Here is a 21082-nt window from a genome sequence, read left to right on the forward strand (position 1 = left end):
ATGAATCGATATCTAATTTTTATGCCCATACAATATTATGGGATGGTCTTGAAAGAATATATTTGTAATGACTCTTGGGAGACTGCTGGATGTTGTTTTGAGTAGATTACTAGATGACTGCTCAAGTATGCTTGGCTGCAGATCAACTTCCTGTCACGGATCGTCATGCAGGTGCTGCGATGCGACCCCAGGGTGCAGAGATGAGGAGAATGTTGCAGGAAAAAGCTTAGCTTTATTTTTGAAGTTCGGCGAATGCAGCACTGGCATGCGACACGCAATGAATAACAAACAATGAACCAACAAAAGGCAACGCACCCGGCTGAACTAAATAAGAAAATCAAATTAGAAACAGGTGCGCGTAGAAGGGAACGTAAAAGTAACGGGACACAGGGCAGACCAACACAGGAAGAACAACAAAATAAAAGCATCCAAACAGGAACTAAGGCAAACTACGTGAAACACAAAAACTGTCACACAGGAGGCGAAGCGGATTGTGACACTTCCCATAGTTCTTCTTCTGTTTAATCTTCTTTCGACTACAAACTATCTGAAAAAAGAGCAACAGCGCCTCTGCTGGTTGTATCCAGGTATTGCATTCCATTCTTAATTTTTTGTTTTATCAGCATACGCGGTCAAACACACCAGCGATTAGTATGGTTGTGAATGATAAACTGATGCGACCAGAAATCCGATTTGACAAGCGAGAGGCTCCTGGATCGATAACAATCAAACATGAATCCTTAGATGAAACCAACCAAGATATGGTCTGGTTATTGCAAGGCCAGCAACCGGTTGACAGTCCTCTCATAAACAATGTGAGCGCCTGGGCTGCTGGCGTAACGATTGTCACGGATGCTCTGTACGTTAGCATGACTGAAAACGTAAATGGACATAAATAGCATTAGCAGTGCATGAGCGAAATTAAAAGCACTAAATGAATAGAGACCAACCATCCACCAGCACAAGTCTGGAGTTTGTTTTTCAGAGACGTTCACCAAACAAATATGCACATTAGCACTTAATAAGGTCATCAAATCTTACTTTTATGCATTTCCACGTAGTATCAGTATGTGGGACCCAATGGGAGGTGAAAGAAAAAGGGGGGGGGGGGGGATACAGTATAGTAGTCTATCTGTGCAGCGTGGGAGAAAGTTAAATGGTGAGTTCAAGGGCTGTGGAATAAAGTTGGGACAATTTGCTTCTCACAACAAACGACTTAAATCAGAAAAATTGGATTTTTAACTGTATATTATTTTGGAATATTTACAAAACAAATATCCCTATACATTCAATTTGATGCAGTTATTCAAAAATTATTTCTTTTGATTTTAATCACTGAACCCGTGGCCTGGTGGTCGGGGACTCCTGCTAAAGCATGCTTGGGGATATGATGTGCTCTTTTACACGTTTGAAAAGACTGTAAGAAAGCCATCGGCTTGTTTATTTCAGAATGTAAGATTAATGTCTACATCAACAAAAGTAACCATTGAATGGAATCAAATCAAATTATGTCCACTCAAATTGCATCGTTTGTACACTGTATGGCAGGGGTCTCAAACTCAATTTACCTGGGGGCCACTGGAGCTAGGGTCTGGGCAAGGCTGGGCCGCATCAGGTTTTCCAAAAAAAAAAAAAAACGCATTTATTAAAAACAGAAAAATATACAAACTTTTTCAATGCTTTGGTTCCGATTTTCTACAATAAAAGCTCTGATAAAACATTTCACTGTTCTCAAATATCTTAATTTTTATTTTTCTGCACAAAATAAGATGAAAAATAAATAAACAAATCAAGAATAAAGAAAATCAATCAATCAGTAATAAATAAATATAATAATAATAATGAAACGGCAAATAATAAAAACTTAAGAAACCGCATATAGTTGGTGGGTAGACAAATTATTTTTTTCAGATTAAAATGAACAAAGCATTATTAGAGCCCTGTAGACATGACTATAGTCACATTTATACTTTTTTTATTTACAACATATTGCACAACTGCAGGGTCTTGAGACACATGCTAACTCGCAAACTAGAGAGCTAGCGACCTAAACGGTAGCCTTCAAATTATTTCCTTTAAACTTAAATATCCAAAAACTTACCACTTCCACACGGATAGGGAGGATAACTATTAACAGTTATTTAACCTTTAACATGAACATTAATCAAACATAATATTTTTTTCTGGGTACATGATACCATACAGCATCCATATCAAACTTGTGCGGGCCGCACTAACATTAAACTTTCATATCAAGGCGGGGGCCTCAAACTAGTGTCCTGCGGGCCACATTTGGCCCACTGGCCACGTGTTTGAGACCCCTGCTGTATGGAATTGTTCTGTTTTACTAAATATTGTTAATATTGTATCCCCAGGCATGATGCTAGATGTTGCCAATGCAAAGTTACCAAAGTTACATAGTGAGTCATCCAAAACACAAGAAACTTTCCTTATATAGTGTATGAACTTGGACCATTTTTTTTTGTTTATTCCCCCCCTCCATCCCAAACACTCCCACTCCCCCTCCTGTCCCTCTACACACAACCAGATGCACGTATACACACTGTTAGTATCAGGCCACTCTTCAGTAATCTTAAGTTTTGGGTCACTTGGCTGTCTTCCTATCGCTGCAGGCAAATGTCAGTGGGACAACTTGTCCATTTGGCTTCCATTACACACACACACACACACACACACACACACACACGTGTTTATTTCGCACACTGACACGATGCAGTAGAGTGTTGTAATCCCACTGCACGTTTAGGACATAAGGTCAATTCAGGCCTCTGTCTTTGCTGTCACTCTTGGCAGAAAATGAAAATCTATTTCTATGTGTATAGGATGAAGGGGGAGTTGACAGAGAGACAAGGACAGATACGCGTGTGGGGGAGTGAAGGATTCTTATTTTGGCAAGCGGTATGACCCATACTCTCCACTTCCACATAACAAAAACCCACGCACATCACAAGCACACTTTTTGCCCTGCAGACGTGGGAGGAAGTGTTCGCCTCCCAACCAGTTTCTGGCAAGTTGCAAGTTAGTGTGATAAGAACGAGGTCATGTCCTGACATGTTGAAGAGAAGCAGTCATTGCAAAAAAAAGCTTCACACCTCGGCCCCAGCAGACACAAAAGGCATCCTGCCTCTGTTACGGTCGGTACCGAAACTCAGTTCCGTAATGGCACCGGTGCCAACATTAACAGTAGTAGTGCATTGTGAAGAAACCTCGTGTAAGTCCAGACACACAGCGTGATGAAAAACTTTATTGGCAACCTTAATACACCAACAGCGGTGCTCGGTTCCAACATTTTAACATATTATTTTGCTGTGGTGCTCTCAGAGCAGCATCACACACACCAGTTCTCAATAGAAATAAATGAAGAAAACATTTGTGTGCATCATAAAGATTGCATTAACATAAAGCCGAAAATAACTGAGAGCCTCTGGTCTAGTCTGAGTGCACCTACACCAGTGTTTTTCAACCTTTTTTGATCCGCGGCACGGTTTTTACATTGGAAAAATCTTGTGGCACACCACTAACCTAAAATGTTCCAAAATGTCACCACGACCTCACACGTGCATCAATCTAAGTCTATGGGAGGAACAAGGTAGGTGTTGCCACACGGACCAATATTATATTGCTCTGCCAGTCTTTACACCACAGACACTCCACAGTAGCCACGTTTTTACATCACCACTTTTTCTCTTTCCCAATGACCTTTCGGGAAACAATGGTATCCATGGAAAGGAATATTCCAATCTCTTGTCTACATGCGCCGTGAAAATCAACCAGAATAGTCAATAGGGCATGCCCAGTAAAACGTAAACATCAACATCACGTGATACCGGCTTCCCCAAGTTTTTCTTTCACTTGTTGGAATAACTTCGTATTGCCAGTTTTTTGTCTGTCCAGTCTTGAAATTGTGTTTGAATCAAAAACAAACTTTGCTTAGTCCAGTGCCGATTGCTGGCCTCCATTTTTGAAAGTGAAGAACGTCTGGATCTGCGTGTTACGTCATATCTGAGCATGTGCTGAAAGAACGCACCCGGGATAAATTTAAACAGGAAAAGATCAGATTCAATCTTGCTAATATTTTATAATTAAACTCAAGACATGTTTTATATAGATATATATTTTCTTTTTTAATAAAACCGGCACGGCGGTCTAGTGGTTAGCGCGCAGACCTCACATATAGGAGACCAGGGTTCAATTCCACCCTCAGCCATCTCTGTGTGGAGTTTGCATGTTCTCCCCGTGCATGCGTGGGTTTTCTCCGGGTACTCTGGTTTCCTCCCACATTCCAAAAACATGCTAGGTTAATTGGCCACTCCAAATTGTCCATAGGTATGAATGTGAGTGTGAATGGTTGTTTGTCTATATGTGCCCTGTGATTGGCTGGCGACCAGTCCAGGGTGTACCCCGCCTCTCGCCCGAAGACAGCTGAATAGGCTCCAGCCCCCCCTCGACCCTCGTGAGGAAAAAGCAGTAGAAAATGAATGAATGAATGAACTGCACTTGTGAATGGCGTATAGAAGGGTTTAGATTCTGTTCCACAGATGGCGCTAATGCATACGAAAGCTGCTTGCCAACCGCCAATAAACAACAGAAGAAGAAAAACACCACGAAGAAGAAGGCACCCTGACAACTTTCCGTTTGAGCGGGTACAAGATACCTCAATCGGATTGGTTAAAGGAATATTCCATCCCTGTTCAATTATTTCCGTTTGAGCAAATAAACCAAATGCAATTGGAATATTTGCGTCCATGTATACTATTGACATAATGGCTATTGACATAATATTTGCAAATGATGATTAATAAATGTTAATTATAAAAAGTGATATTGGATAATTCCTCACGGCACACCTGACGGTTTCTCAAGGTACACTAGTGTGCTGCGGCACAGTGGTTGAAAATCACTGACCTACAGGATCCAGGAAAAACTAAGGCCTTTGGTCCAACCTCTGATTGATTACGTTGGTTGGCCATTATGCCAAGACCTGACTCCAAATCCCGGAAAGATGTTAATTACAGGGAGTGCAGCACTTGAGAGTCAAGGTTCACAGTTATTAGCTGCCCTCTTTGTTCACTGCCCGTACAGCTTAGTCATTACGTAACTAACGATGGCTTTGTGGCACCCACACTTTCGACACTTGGCTCCTGACGATGGAAGGTTAGCGGGGTCATTTTGGGAAGTCCAAAAGTCCCTGTGAAGCCTACAGAAGATCCTCCCCTTGTAATGAAAGAGGCAGGATAAAAGAGAAAAACGAGGCTTCTCTTAGTTTGAAGCCTTGGTTCAAAGTCAAACATGCGGGGAAATCCATCATTTGGAAAGATCGGAAATCAACTCAAAGGAGAATCGCTAACTTCTAAGTGTCCTCTTGCGTGGTTATGCACATCCAGTAGACTATCGGCCAAAAGTGCATCGGAAATCACACCGAAAAAGAAGGGAGCGGAGTCGTCCACCATGTGAGACGCCCCCCCTTTGGCTTCGCAGTCGGTGTGGCAATAGTCGGCATGTTTGGCGCCAAAATTATAGTCGCAATAATCGCATGCAGATCACCACATCTGTCTGAAGACTGTTAGACCGCTGGAGACGGAGTGGAGCCCTCCTCAGACTGATTCCCCCTGAGGGTTAAATGTGTCCTTCATGTTCCTCCATCCTCAGAAGCAATTTGGTTCCTTTGAGGTTGTCGGCCTTTCATGAGGGATATTTTCCATCAAGTACATAAAACTGCATCTTAAGTTGTGCTTTCTGTTTTATTTCCATCACATGATATCACGAAGAAGAGGAGCTCATGATAGGATCACCATTTAGTCCAAGAAGACAAAGAAGGACCTCCACGTCATACTATACTATCCATGCATGCCTGAGGCATGGTGTAAACAACATCAGGCAAGGATAACGACATACTGTACATGACATTGAAAGATTAAGTGTGGGGAGATAAACCAGGGTCATTATCTTGACTTTGGAGCATGTGATGAGGCCAGTGCGTGACTTCTGTGGGCATGTTTTGCTGCTCTTTTGTCAATACTTCATTTATCCTGGTGCACACTGGAGGTATTTGGTCAATTTTGCTAGCTAAACATAAAAGCAAACACATAGTCTCACAAATAATACACGCACCCACACATACAAAAAAGAGGACTAATGTGATATCTGACAGTTAAGGTGGAAACATCAAGTATGCATATGACAGCTTGCTTTGCAACAAAATGTTCCAGACGCCTTGATGCCCCTGCAAAGGCACCATGAAAGCGGTTCAAGCAAGGGCAGTGGCGAAAGCTGATTGGCCCAGGACTCCAGCCTCAAGTGTATAAAAGGCCGAGCAGGGTAAAGGAAGGGTGTTTTTTTTGCAGCTGCGCTGTAATAAGACCCGCTTACTTGTAGGCATACAGGGACTGCAGATAAGCCCGGACGTCTGTATTAGGTATTGTTGTCAGGAATAAACAATCTAGTTCTCATTCTGTAATTTGGTTCTTTAAAATTCCCTTATCCTCTATTCGAAACCCACTTAGAGTCCTCAGGGGGAGGATTTCTACAACAGGAATACAGGTCTGAACTGTCTCTAATAGCTGCCTGACTTACGGAGCATAAGCTGCAGTGCAAACATTTGTTTTGAATTAAGTAGCCAATAAGAGTCGTTTTAAAACTGCTGGTGCAGCCAGGCCTCTGTTCCCCCACCGCTTATTAAAATAATTTGCTGATTTTGGGTTATAAAAACAAATGCAGCAATTGCTGACATGAGGCTTCAATTAGAAGTACAAGTCGAAGGGAGGGGGCGGGTCTAAGCATTTTCCAGTGCACGTGAGTGGCCCATTTGCTTTTATGTTGAGATGGTTTAATATTGTTGGATTAGTCCACCTCTATTCAGGTGGATTATTTTATTATCACCTCTCCAATTTGGATTTTTGGCTGAAAGTACAGAAATCTGGAACAAGGAACATGGCTGGAAAATGTTATGAACCGTGTGCATCCAGTGGATGCCAGCCAAGGGATCTTCATCTTGGATATCGCATTTCTGATGTAAAAAAAAAAAAATCTCAGGGTTAATATAAAGAGCAGCTGTACAGCCAGAGGCTCTACAAGTATAAACATGGTCCCGGTCTCCTGTGGACTTGAATCCCGTCCAATATGAAGACGGGAAAGGAGCACATGCATGGAAAGGAGAAAGTGACGGAAAGGAAAAGAGTGATGAGGGAGAAGAGACTGATCAAGATCGCCATCTTCAATTCAAGTTGATTGGAAACACAAAGCCACATTTAAAAAAAAATTATGTTCATCATATAAGCAAAAACAAAAAATACTTCTCATGTAATGGATTTGAATTCATAAATCAGACCCCACGCATATTATAGAGCAATATATTATGGGAGGAAAGGGTTTAGGCCTAAGTAGTTTACATTTGAAGATGTCCAAATTGTGAGTAGTTGTATGGGAAAGAATTCCGCTTGGTTGACCTGCTGTGCTGTTTTGGGAGAGCACAGGGGTTGAATGCACATATTCCAGTTGAGAAAATTACAAAAACAACCTCAGAAGCTTGGTATTACTTAAACCTGAATTAACGGGTATGTTGCACGTTTAATAATACACACATCATTCCATCACAATGTATTTTTCTTAAATAAATACATAATTATGACTGATTAGTAAAATTTAATTCACGTTTTAAATGGCTTACTATGTTTAATCCGGTTTCCTCCCACTTTCCGAAAACATCAGTATGTTTGAGGTAAATAGGTAAATTGGTGACTCCAAATTATCCATAGGTATGAATGTATGTGAGTGTGAATGGATGTTTGTCTAATGTGCCCCGTGATTGGCTGGCCACCAGTCCAGGGTGTACCCCGCCTCTCGCCCGAAAACAGGTGGGATTGCCTCCAGCACCCCCCCCCCCCCCCCCCCGGACCCTTGTGAGGATAAGCAGTAGAAAATGAATGACTAACTATAAAAATATGATTTAGAAAAAGTAAAAAAAAAATGTAAAAAAATATTCAGTTCATTAATATTGAATCCTATTTTAGGGTTAGGATTAGGTTAGGTTATGCTAGGGTTTGGTTAGGGTTGGGGGTTAGGGTTATGTTTAGGGTAGGGTTAGGGGCAGGGGCAGTGGCAGTGGCAGGGGCAGGGTTAGGTTAGAGTTAGGATTAGGATTAGGTTAGATTACGGTTAGGGTTAGAGTTAGGGTTAGGGTTAGGGTTTGGGTTAGGGTTTGGGTTTGGGTTTGGGTTAGGGTTAGGGGGTTAGGGTTAGGGGGTTGGGGGTTAGGGTTAAGGGTAAAGTTAAGGGTAGGATTAAGGGTGGGGTAGGGGTTAGGGTTAGGGTTAAGGGTGGGGTAGGGGTTAGGGTTAGGGTTAAGGGTGGGGTAGGGGTTAGGATTAAGGGTGGGTAGGGGTTAGGGTTAGGTTTAGGGTTAAGTGTTAGGGGTTAGGGGTTAGGGTTAAGGGTAGGGTTAGGGGTTAGGGGTTGGGGCTAGGGTTAGGGGTAGGATTAGGGGTTAGGGTTAAGGTTAAGGGTAGGGATAGGGTAGGGGGAGGGGTAGGTTTAGGGTTAAGGTAGGGTTAGGTGGTTAGGGTAAGGGTTAATGTTAGGGTTAAGGGTAGGGTTAGGGTTAAGGGCAGGGTTAGAGTTAAGCGAAGGGTTAGGGGTAGGGGTAGTGGTAGGGTTAGGGTTAGGGTTAAGGTTAGGGTTAAGGTTAGGGTTAAGGGTAGGGGTAGGGGTAGGGGTAGGGTTAGGGTTAGGGTTAGGGTTAAGGTAGGGTTAGGTGGTTAGGGTAAGGGGTAATGTTAGGGTTAAGGGTAGGGTTAGGGTTAAGGGTAGGGTTAGAGTTAAGGGAGGGGTTAGGGTTAAGGTTAGGGTTAAGGGTAGGGTTAGGGTTTGTGTAGGGGGAGGGTTAGGGTTATGGTTAGGGCTAGGGTTAAGGGTAGGGGTAGGGTTAGGGTTAAGGGTAGGGTTAGGGTTTGTGTAGGGTTAGGGTTATGGTTAAGGGTAGGGTTAGGGTTAAGGGTAGGGTTAAGGGTAGGATTAAGGGTAGGGGTAGGGTTAGAGCCGCTTTAACATATTTAATTAAAAACTTGTTATTCTTGTTATTTTATGCCTTATGCCTGATTTTAAAAACATTTCTACAGTGAGCCATGGGTAAGTAACTAGCAGCTGACTTGACATCAAATTTGTAAATAACAGCAACTCAGTCAACTATTTAGCTTGATTCTTAGTGCACCATCGGTAAATAAAGAGAGAAGGAGAGTGTTCTTGAAGCAGGAGCTAATCGATGTGTGGCAATAGTTAGTACCCTCGTGAGGAAAAAGCAGTAGAAAATGAATGAATGAATGAGTGAATGAATCCCAAAATGGAGCAGAAGGCATTCACGGAAGCAGGCTGTTTGCCCTTTAAACAGGTCGCATACAGACAGGACACCATGTTTGAACGGAATCAACCAATCACAGCCTTGATGGTCTGCATCTCCACGAGACTGAAGTTGCCCGCGACCCTCGTGAGGATAAGCGGTATAGAAAATTGATGGATGGAACCAGAAACTAAAAGTGGAGTAGTAAAGTATGTGAAGATCTGCTCTTAGTACAATTTTGAAGCAATCATTGGTCAAATTAGCACATATCATTGCTTTCACCTTTGATCAACATTATGTGCTTTGATATTAAGGCATGGATTTCAGTACACCCAAGCTAAGACTATAGATGAACCCACAAATCCCCTTCTGACAAAGACTATCTGAGACTGGTTTTGGAGCATTTTTTTCATGTCACGAGTAAGCCATTAAATAAACTTTTCATGGTTTGGGTGATCAAAAATGTAGAGAACATGCCGGGACTTGACTGCAGCCTGTAAATGCATGGAACAACGCCTCGAAGGGAACCGTAACAGGCAGAGGCGAGAGCAAGTCAGTGTTTTACAAGTTTCAAGAAAACATGTGCAAGTCAAGTCAGGTCGAGTCAAGTCCAAAATCATAGGCTTGAAGTGTTACGCACTGTTCATTCATTCATTCATTGATTCATTTTCTACCGCTTTTCCTCACGAGGGTCGTGGGGGTGCTGGAGCCTATCCCAGCTGTCTTCGGGCGAGAGGCGGGGTACACCCTGGACTGGTGGCCAGCCAATCACAGGGCAAATATAGACAAACAACCATTCACACTCACATTACGCACAAGATTATAGACTAATAATGGCAGATTTGTGTCTTGTTTAAAAAAAACCCTTTCCTCAGAAAAAGGCGGCCATCTCACTCAGATGTTATCGCATGCAGGAATGCGGCAGACATGATTACTTTCACTACAAGGTGCAAAGGTGAAGTTGATTGGCTTGTTTGCCAGATGGGAGAACGCAAGGAGACAACACAGGTGGAGATGGCCCCTTGTGAGTGAAACGCCACTGTTTCGTCATTTGCATGCGAATCAACGCTAACAACGGCTAAACTGTGACATCACCAGTGAATGTAGGTGCTAACATTGTGTGTGTCTTATAACAGCTGGTGTTTACATTCATCATGCACAAGGACTGGATGGTAATGTTAGCACTGATGCTAATGAAACATGTGTGTTCTGAAATATAAGATAAATATGTATATAGTATTTTCTGCACGGTGGTGAGTGGTTAGCGCGCAGGGCTCATAGCCAGGAGACCCGGGTTTGATGTTTTTTAACTGCTATATAATTTTGTGAACACACATTTAACACTAGCTGACCTACTTAAGTCTTTCATTTCGTTACGTTTGGTTTCATAGTTGAAAAAAAAAAAGATTTTCTGAGATTCCTAAATACTTGTGTTCTTCTTAAATAATTTTTGCATTTTTTTTTCTTCTAACTTTATGACTTTACTCCTTTAATATAAATGTCCCCCAACCAAATTTTCCAAAAATTACAATTAAATTTTGTTTAGTTTATTTCTCGTAATATTCTGACTTAAAAAAAACAAACAGTTATATTCAGTAATAATTCAGTAATATTTCAACTTTCAGCTGCTAAATTTTTCCTCCTAATATTATGAGTTCATCCTTCTTGTTACAACACAACTTTTTTCTTTCGACATTTTGACTTTATTATCATACAATTTCAGACGTTGTTTTTTTTCACATTTTCAACTATTTAAATTTTTTTCTCTTAATTGTGACTTTCGCATTTTCACACTTTCATACACATATTCACATATTTTGACTTTATTGTCATAACGCTATAGCTTTTCTCACAACATACAACAATATTTGTTGTTTCTCATGACTATTAAAAATATATATTTTCCATTAGTGTTAGAGGGAACCTATTATGCTCATTTTCCGACCCTTTGTATTGAGTTGTGGACACCTATAGAGCAGCTACACATAATAACAGGCACAGAAAACTTTCTCCATCTTCTGGAATCTGCACCTATTCCAGCTGTATTTCCTTTGATTTGTGCTTCCTGCCAAAACGGTCTGTTTTAATTCATAGCAAAATGGGCATGACCATGCCAATAACCCCCTGGGCCCACATCCTTGGTTTAAGCATTCAGTCAGGACAGACTTCTGTCAGGTTCAAGTCAATCATTAGAATACACACGGAGACCTCCCGGGACCCCCTTCCCCCACCCCACGCCACTGCTGTTAGCCCCCTACCCCTGAGCAGACAAACAAAGCATCTTATAGGGATTTACATGACACATGAAAGCACAGTTGATCTTCCAACACACACCTGTGATCACTGACGTGTGTCCGTTATAAATAATGACACTTTGGAGCGATACAGATACCACTAAAGATACCATCTCAACTTTATGTTAAATGACTTGTGATTTGTATTGACACCAGGAGGCATACATGGAAGAGTATCACAACAGATATACATAGAAAGAATAGGGCCAGTAAGATAAAATCAATATACAAGTAACTCTTTTGTAATGTTTTTTAAAGCTGTTTTTTTCCCTAACTCAGCACACTCTTATCTCCATTCTAAGGCTGGAGCCTACCCCTCTTTTGCCTCAGGCTAACTTGGCGCTCCACGTGCCTTGCCAAGGTAGCAGTGCGCATGATTTGCACATTTGCCAGGAATGCAGCCCCTTGCGCAAAATGGGGCTCTACAATATGTGCTCTGATCTTTATGTAAAAGAAGATGGTCAATTGCAGGCTGATAGAGTGGGAATGTTCCACACCAAGTGCATGGAAGTTAGCTTTGTTAGCCACTACAACATCAAAATTCATTTTCTACCGCTTTTTCCTCACAAGGGTCGCGGGGGGTGCTGGAGCCTATCCCAGCTGTCTTCGGACGAGAGGCGGGGCACACCCCGGACTGGTCGCCAGCCAATCACAGGGCACATATAGACAAACAACCATTCACACTCACATTCATACCTATGGACAATTTGGAGTGGCCAATTAACCTAGCATGTTTTTGGAATGTGTGAGGAAACCGGAGTACCCGGAGAAAACCCACGCATGCACGGGGAGAACATGCAAACTCCACACAGAGATGGCCGAGGGTGGAATTGAACCCTGGTCTCCTAGCTGTGAGGTCTGCACGGTAACCACTCAACCGCCGTGCCGCCCACAACATCTAACCTATAATGTTACCTATATTTTTACCGGTAAGGTTTTTTAAAGCATTAGGCAGGCAAAAGCACAGATTAGCAATAAAGCAAATATAAGACAACCCATTGTTTTCAAGACTCAACATTTTCATGGACATAAAACCAGATTTTATCAGTGGCTGCATTTCTTTTTCTCAATGATGTACGTGAGTGTCAGGAAGAAAAGCTTTGACTTGCTTGGGGATGAATCTCTCTGTCGTCGTGGGTGCCATCCACTGCAGCTGTGCGGATGTACGTTGATAAACCCCACTTAAGAGTCATACTGGACATCGAGTTTACATGATTTTCACAAGGATTAGCACGCTCAACTATCATTTTGCAGACCCTGGTTTGAGTCCAGGCGGACACACAGGGCTGGTTTTGCCGCTATAAGTCGGTAAACCTTACTCGGTGATACCTCCAGAGTAGTGCTGGATCGATTTAACAGCTCAGACTTTTTGCTCAATGGCTAGCGTTATTAAATATCAACTCGGATTACATCAAGGCCTCAAAAATAAGACAAGACTTTTTCAGATTTTTTTTTGTATGGGAAAAAATGCATAAATACGTCTTATATTTGTATCATTAATGTTTGGCAGCGCGGCACGGCGGTCGAGTGGTTAGCGCGCAGACCTCACAGCTAGGAGAGCAGGGTTCAATTCCACCCTTGGCCATCTCTGTGTGGAGTTTGCATGTTCTCCCCGTGCATGCGTGGGTTTTCTCAGGGTACTCCGGTTTCCTCCCACATTCCAAAAACATGCTAGGTTAATTGGCGACTCCAAATTGTCCATTTTCCAAATTGTCCAATATGAGTGTGAATGGTCGTTTGTCTATATGTGCCCTGTGATTGGCTGGCCACCAGTCCAGGGTGTACCCCGCCTCTCGCCCGAAGACAGCTGGGATAGGCTCCAGCACCCCCGCGACCCTCGTGAGGAAAAGCGGTAGAAAATGAATGAATGAATGAATGAATGTTTGGCAGCTATTCCAGTGTGTATCCCACCTCTCAAAGTCAGCTGGGATAGGCTCCAGCATACTCCCTAGTGACTCTAGTGAGGACAAGCAGCATAGAAAAATAATCGATGGATGGATGAGAATGAGAAGAAATAAAAGGTAAAACAACTGTGTTTGATTCCACAAAGATACTGTCGTGTCGTTTGACTCACCTACCAGGGTAACCTTTTAAAACCCAAGAAAGCCATTCATGTAATTGCTGTAAAAGCAGGCTGCCAACTGTCCTTGGCACAGATGAAACTTCCACTGGTCAATGATGTCACCTGCAGGTGAAAGTGACACTCTTGTTGCCATTTTTGTGCACCACCATGACACCATCCCATTAGAAGAAAGAACAGCAGATACTTAGCTGTCTATTCAGCGTGCGGGATAGCGCCGTATCCTTTACCTGTGCTGAATAGCGCTTGGTGGAGCAGGTTCTATTGTACCTGCGGATATAGAGACGCGGCCCCGGCACCCTCGCCTCCCACCCCTGATGATCCGGTATCCTGCGGTCTTAGGTTTCTGTCAGTAAAGCCCTGGTAGCTTTCCATTCGACAAACATTATGTGTGACTTCCTGTGCAAGGCAACAATATGACAATGAGACAATTGCTTATTGATTTAGTATGTATCACTATGTTAAGTTCTATACTATAAATCACCTCCAAACAAACGTGTTTTGATTCCCAAAAATAGTAAATGTTTTCCCTCTAGGTGAGAAATTTTGTGACACACCGGAGCTTTCATAACTGTAACCAAGACGCTCCCCGAAAGCAAACCAAGTGGCTTTTGGCTTCAAGCAGGAGGTGAGTCAGAAATAGTAAACACGCACTGGCCACAACATTAGGCACACATGAGACGTCTAATGACACTCAAACAATAAACAATGATTCATTCTAAAGTGGAAAAAACGATTAACATGTATGGGGTGGACAAACATTTTCAAGTAAGGGCCACATACTGAAAAATGATAGGAGGAAAAGGACACTTGGTAGATTCACTGGTAGATTTTCTACCGCGTATCCTCACGAGGGTCGCGGGGATGCTGGAGCCTATCCCAGCTGGATATTCACACCCTGGACTGGTGGCCAGCCAATCACAGGGCACATATAGACAAACAACCATTCACACTCACATTCATACCTATGGACAATTTGGAGTCACCAATTAACCTAGCATGTTTTTGGAATGTGGGAGGAAACCGGAGTACCAGGAGAAAACCCACGCATGCACGGGGAGAACATATAAATTCCAAACTGGAATTAGCTGTGTAGCCTGTGAGCTAACCATTCTGCTGTAGTGCAGCCCCACTTGGTACATATGCTAAGAAATTATATATGTTTTTAAAAAACCCTTTATTAGTATCAACTTCAGTCTTTGCAATTTTCCCCATTGCTGGTGTTTTGAAATAAAAAAAACACTATAAAAATAAAATGCTTTGTTACATTTTTTTAATGTAATATTATAACTTCATTCCTATTGTAGTGGATTTTATTCCAACATTATTACTTTTTACCAAGTAATAATGTCATAATATTAACTTTTAAAAAGTAATATATTTTCTCTTTAATATTTCAACTTTATGCTGCTAAAATGACATTATTTTCCTCATAATATTACAATGTTATTCACATAATTTTTTTCTCAATCGGTTAGTATTTTAAGTACTTTATTTTTATTTTTTCAGCTATTTCAACTTTATTTTTGTACATTTTGTTCTCATAATTGATGATGTTATTCTCATGGTATTTTTATTTCATTCTGATAACATTACCACTTTATTCATTGTTATTTTGTTATCATATTATGGTAATGGTAATGGTTTTATTTCATTTGAACATGCATCAGATTACAATTGAGTGCATCCCATAATCAGTTCCCAGTTCCACATGTCCAAAAGGAGTAGGAAGAAGCAAAGCTTATTAAATCCTACCCCTCCATCTGGTACTTTTACAATCAGTAACTGTTACATTTGTTCACTTCCTGCTTTCCTAATATAGTTTACGTTTTTTATTATTAGTAGTAGTAGTATTTTATTTATTTAAAAAAATATATTTTATTTTTGTCATGTAACAAAGTAGGAGGTGATATGAGCATCCAATGACATAATGGGTACCATAGTAAGTGTCAATATAGTGATATATATAGCACATCATGACTGGTTCAAGACTCTTCATCCTTGTATTTAGCAAACATCAACTGCTTGTATTGTTTCTTGAATTGGCTCATCGTTGTGCATTGTTTGATTTCCTTACTCAATCCATTCCATAGTTTGATTCCACATACTGAAATGCTATGGCTAGCATAACGTAGTCCTAGCATAGAAGTGTTTCAAATGTACTTCTTCCCTGAGATCATATTTCTCCTCTCTTGTAGAGAAGTATTGGATGGCATTTTTAGCTAATTGCTTATTTTTAGCCTTATGCATTATTTTAGCTGTTTGAAGATGAATATATGTATCAGCAAGTTGAAGTATTTGTGATTTTAGAAATAAGGAGTTAGTATGTTCTCTGTAGGCGGCATTATGAATTATCCTTTGCAGTACATTTAGTGAGTGAAGATTGCTTTTATAGTTATTATCCCTTATTTCCACACAATAAGTAAGATATGGTAGAACCAGAGAGCAATAAAGAGTGTGGAGTGATTTCTGATTGAGAACAAATTTTGCTTTGTTCAATACTGGAATATTTCTGGCCACCTTTTGTTGTATATTCGTAATATGAGGTTTCCAGCTCATATTTTCATCTATTGTGATCCCCAGAAATGTATTTTCCTTCACCCCTTGACACATTGAAAGACATATTATGACTTTCAAATAATAATATATTTTTAATGTGATAACTTTATATTAAAATGACATTATTCCCCTCCAACATTGCAACTTTATTCTTGTAAAAAATGTAATACTGTATTTTGACGTTATTCTTGCTAAATTACTGCAGATTTTTGTCAGGCACTGTACAGCTATTTTTACTCACAGGTTGTCAAGTTTTGTCACACCTGAGAAAAGCGACAGCATCCTCGAGGATTGTTTTTTAGGTAACAAGATGAAACTCAAGATGGTCTCCGCTTAGCATCGTGCTGATTATAAAGCATCCTGCTTTCACAGGTGAGGCAAGGCGGGACGGGAAGGGAGACAAATGGCTTAATTTCCAGAGGCAAGGAGAGGTCAGCTCTCCTGGGAAGGACTTTTAGAGGGAGGAAAAAAATAATACAAAAGGTTACCCATAACCTCACAATCGTCCTTCGATCTCCCATTCACACACATATACTGCATTAACCTGCTAATGCACCCCCACTGCCGTCTCCTATTTGTTTCCATGCTCATATCACTTTCTTGTCACTCCATCGGAGGCCAATTCCCTCACATGAGCCTTTCACGTTGCCTCGAAAAGCAAGCAAGCCTTTGTTCTGTGCAAACAACAGAACAGGACGACCAAGTCGACTCGGCTATTTTCCACCTCAGGTAGTAAAAGTCCCTGATTATGCAACAGCAATGTGGCTATTTTCCACCTTGGGTAGAAAAAGTCCCCGATTATGCAATAGCAACATTTTAAAAATCTTAGAAGGGGGTCTTCAATTGAAATTGTTGGTCAGTTTATGTACATTTTTTCACATCGAAGGTCCAAACCTGATTTTGCCTCAAAATGCAGAGTAGCCCATATGAATATCAAATGTCATGAAACCCTGCACACGATTAACTCAGTGAAGGGATTTTTTATTTTGTGCCAATATTTATTTATATTTATGCGCATATTTCTGTGCTTTAAATTCATGTGTGACGACTCTTTCACACAGGGCTGTATGCTACGTTATTATCCATGCTCTCATAATAGACTCCGGTGGATACTTACCCTCAGTCATCTGTGTTTTGTCTCATTTTGTGACACAGCGGTTTGGCACTGGATTCTGGAAAAAACAACATACAATCTGTGCTGCCCTTAAGGCAATTTTCAGAATATATAAGTTAATGGGTTTAAATAAGCAATGCTAAGGGTGTGTATTTTGCTAGAAGTGATTAAAAGTTGTTTAGATAAGTAATTCATGGTTTATACAAATTTGTATTCAAAATGTTATCGCGGGGGTCCACTTCCGGTTTTCGGAGATGCACTTCCGGTCCACTTCCGGATGTCGCGGGGGAGGAGATCGTTCATGGAGACTGCACGGGAACGTGGTGAATGCCACTCACGTTGAGTTATCACGCAGGAATGCCGTGAGTTTGACTGCATTGTGGTTTATTTTGATATATTTGGATATTGGTTGTTGTGATTGATTGGGCTTGGGGCATTTGATAATGTAGCAGCCGCTCAAGATGTTGAAATGCACCTTTTCTGTTGCAGTTTTCACCACACACACAGACATATCTGTGAAGGAAGACAATTAAACTTTGCAGTGGAACTCCATGGTCTTCGTTTGTGGTTTAGCTTGGTGTCACCAACATCCCTGTTGAAAACACTACACAATCATATGCAAAAGTTTGGACACCTCCTAACAATTTCCATCCTTTTCATTAATAAATCACAAAATCATTGCGTGTTTGGAGCTGCTATTAAATATTGACAGATGACATTTTTTTTCTCTTGCTGGGAATCACCAACTCCTACCACTTATGCCTGAGCTTGTCATGAAGAAAGATTTCCTGGAAGCCATAGCTAATGAAGGTATTTGATCATATTCTGGCTAGCTAACAAGCACATAGCGTATGAAGATGTTTTTTAGTAAAACAACACTTAAACACAGTTAAATACAAACACATAGTTTCACAAGTACTGACAAACACACACACACACACAAGAGAACTAGAGTGGTGACCAAGGCAGCAGATATCTGGTATGTATGATGTGGCTTGTTTACAGCACAAGAAATCGCAGAACGTTCCAGACGTCCTGGCATCGTCCTTGCTGACAAGAAAGACAAAGATGGGCCGGTGATGCTGAAACCAGGGCGACGGTGCGTGCTGATTGGTCCACGTCTTGCACAATTGTGAAATGTATAAAAGCCGGGCAGGGAAAGAAAGGGTGCTTTTTTGCAGCTGCGCTGTACTAAGACCCAACTTACTGTTGGAATACAGGGAATGCAACTAAGCCCGGACGTCTGTATTAGATATTGTTTGTATCAGGAATAAATACTCTGGTTTTCATATACTGGTTTGGTTATTTAGAGCTGTGGAGAGGGCGGTCTTAGAGTACATTTGGCCTACAGGGCATGCCCATATAAGGAAGCTTGACTCACAGAGAGCCACTGTTAGAAAAAAAAAAACCTCTGAAACTGAGCATTCACAAACTTCTCTTCGGGCTCGCTTCAAAATACACACACCCCATTATCTGAAACTTTGCCATGGGATACAACATTCTAACGACATTTATAGGTCAGAAAAGTGGAGAAAGCATAACAGGTTCCCTTTAAATGCTCGCTTTTCTCTATCAACATTTCTTACTTGGAAGAAAGCAATGGTTCTCCCATTCACTTCTCGGGAAGTTAACAAACGATTTAATTTGCCTCATTTGGAGTCAGATTCCCGCGTTTGCCATCACATAACCGTAATACAGTAACTGAAGTCATTATGCCCCCAATCTGCCGCTGCGATCTGTCCGCTTGCACGATTATAGCTCCCATTCACTTTAATTAGTCACGGGTCTTTAAAGGACCATCACTGTGCCTATATCCAGACCCAGGCCCGCTATTTGGATTACAAAACGCAAGAAAAATACTTAAGAAGAATTTATCATCTCACTGCAGGCTTTGCAACACATCTTAAAATCAAAACCGTCACTCTGCTACAGACGTGGGAACTGTCATTTTGATCATTTTCTTCAGCAAATAGACTAGCTTAACATGATGTTGCTGTTAATATGAGTTATATGTTAATATGTTGTCATATGTAATATATGGCATCTATTACGTTAGACAAGTGCAGAGTTATGGTGTATATGTATAAAAAGTGGATAAAGTACATAACGCTTCTTGGAGACAGATACAGCTAATTAGAATCAAAGCTACGGACACCAAAATGGTGTGATCTCAGTCGGGCTTACTAAAAAAGCACTTTTAAATCACATAAAGATTATATTTTGCAACTCCGAGGGTGCATTTCTAAAACCAATAGCATCATTCTCTTACTTAGAAACTACTCTAAACTTAAGCAGTGGTGTCAGTCTCCTTGACGACGGAGTCCAAACAGACCCGCCTAATTGTAGGGGAAGTAGCTCCACTTCAATAGATGAAGCGGATATTTGATAGATCGGTTAGATAGGTTAAAAGTCTTGATCAAAATGTCAACTTTTATCTTATTACATCTTATTGAAAGTGACATTTTCAGCTTTGTGACGACGCCTTAATCCTTTTCCCCCGAAAGCGCAGTCATCTATTCAGCATCCATGTTTGATCCGAGCCGCTGGCTTGTCTTTGACCTTTCATTTTGAACAGATAATCCTCCTGTCCACAGACATGTGCGATGTTTGAAGTGTGTGACGAGCACCCTTGTTGAGGTATTCTGTGACAAATGTGCTACCTCACACCCGCCGCTTGAGCCTGGGCTCGCGCTTCAAAGAGACGACCGGAGTTTTGGCATTCAGGCGTCTTGTTTGGGCTTTAGCACCGAGCTGTTTGACTGTATGCATGTATTTGAACAGGCATCTGTGTGTGTGTTTGTGTGATCCGACTCATCACGTGCCTGCTTCCATTGAAAGCCGATAACAGAAGTCTTTATGCCAAAGGTCATGTATTTGACCTGCACATTTGCAAATCCATTTCGCAGCCCCCAGTGTTTAGATTCTCTCGAGGCAGATGCCGAACACTGAGCTGCTTGTTCACTGCACAAATACGTCAAGTGGCACGTAAATGCATAAAGGTCGACTCCAAACACAAAACTCTAAGGGGGCCATTTGCATGAGACTGGTTTTAACTCCAAGCTTGACGTGTTAATTATGATGAATTTGTTACAAAACCTATTTTTTTAGGGCGGCACGGTGGTCGAGTGGTTAGCGCTCAGACCTCACAGCTAGGAGACCAGGGTTCAATTCCACCCTCGGCCATCTCTGTGCGGAGTTTGCATGTTCTCCCCGTGCATCCGGGTACTCCGGTTTCCTCCCACATTCCAAAAACATTCTAGGCCACTTGGCCACTCCAAATTGTCCATAGGTATGAATGTGAGTGTGAATGGTTGTTTGTCTATATGTGCCCCGTGATTGGCTGGCGACCAGTCCAGGGTGTACCCCGCCTCTCGCCCAAAGACAGCTGGGATAGGCTCCAGCACCCCCGCGACCCTCGTGAGGGAAAAGCGGTAGAAAATGAATGAATGAATGAATGGTTTTAACTTCAAGCTTGACGTGTTAATTATGATGAATTTGTTACAAAACCTATTTTTTTAGGGCGGCACGGCGGTCGAGTGGTTAGCGTGCAGAAGACCAGGGTTCAATTCCACCCTCGGCCATCTCTGTGTGGAGTTTGCATGTTCTCCGCGTGCATGCGTGGGTTTTCTCCGGGTACTCCGGTTTCCTCCCACATTCCAAAAACATGCTAGGTTAATTGGCCA

At 41.6% G+C, this 21082-nt stretch overlaps 1 long non-coding RNA gene across 1 annotated transcript; it reads left to right on the forward strand.

The window, feature by feature from the left end:
* Positions 1-17552: 17552 nt before the first annotated feature.
* LOC131131659 (uncharacterized) lies at positions 17553-18676 on the forward strand. The gene is made up of 3 exons (XR_009130225.1): positions 17553-17761; positions 17889-18209; positions 18405-18676. It is a non-coding gene; the product is annotated as an uncharacterized LOC131131659 (long non-coding RNA).
* The last annotated feature ends 2406 nt before the right edge of the window (positions 18677-21082 follow it).

The sequence above is a fragment of the Doryrhamphus excisus genome, chromosome 6 (genome assembly GCF_030265055.1).
Source record: "Doryrhamphus excisus isolate RoL2022-K1 chromosome 6, RoL_Dexc_1.0, whole genome shotgun sequence".
In the NCBI taxonomy this organism is placed as follows: Eukaryota; Metazoa; Chordata; class Actinopteri; order Syngnathiformes; family Syngnathidae; genus Doryrhamphus; species Doryrhamphus excisus.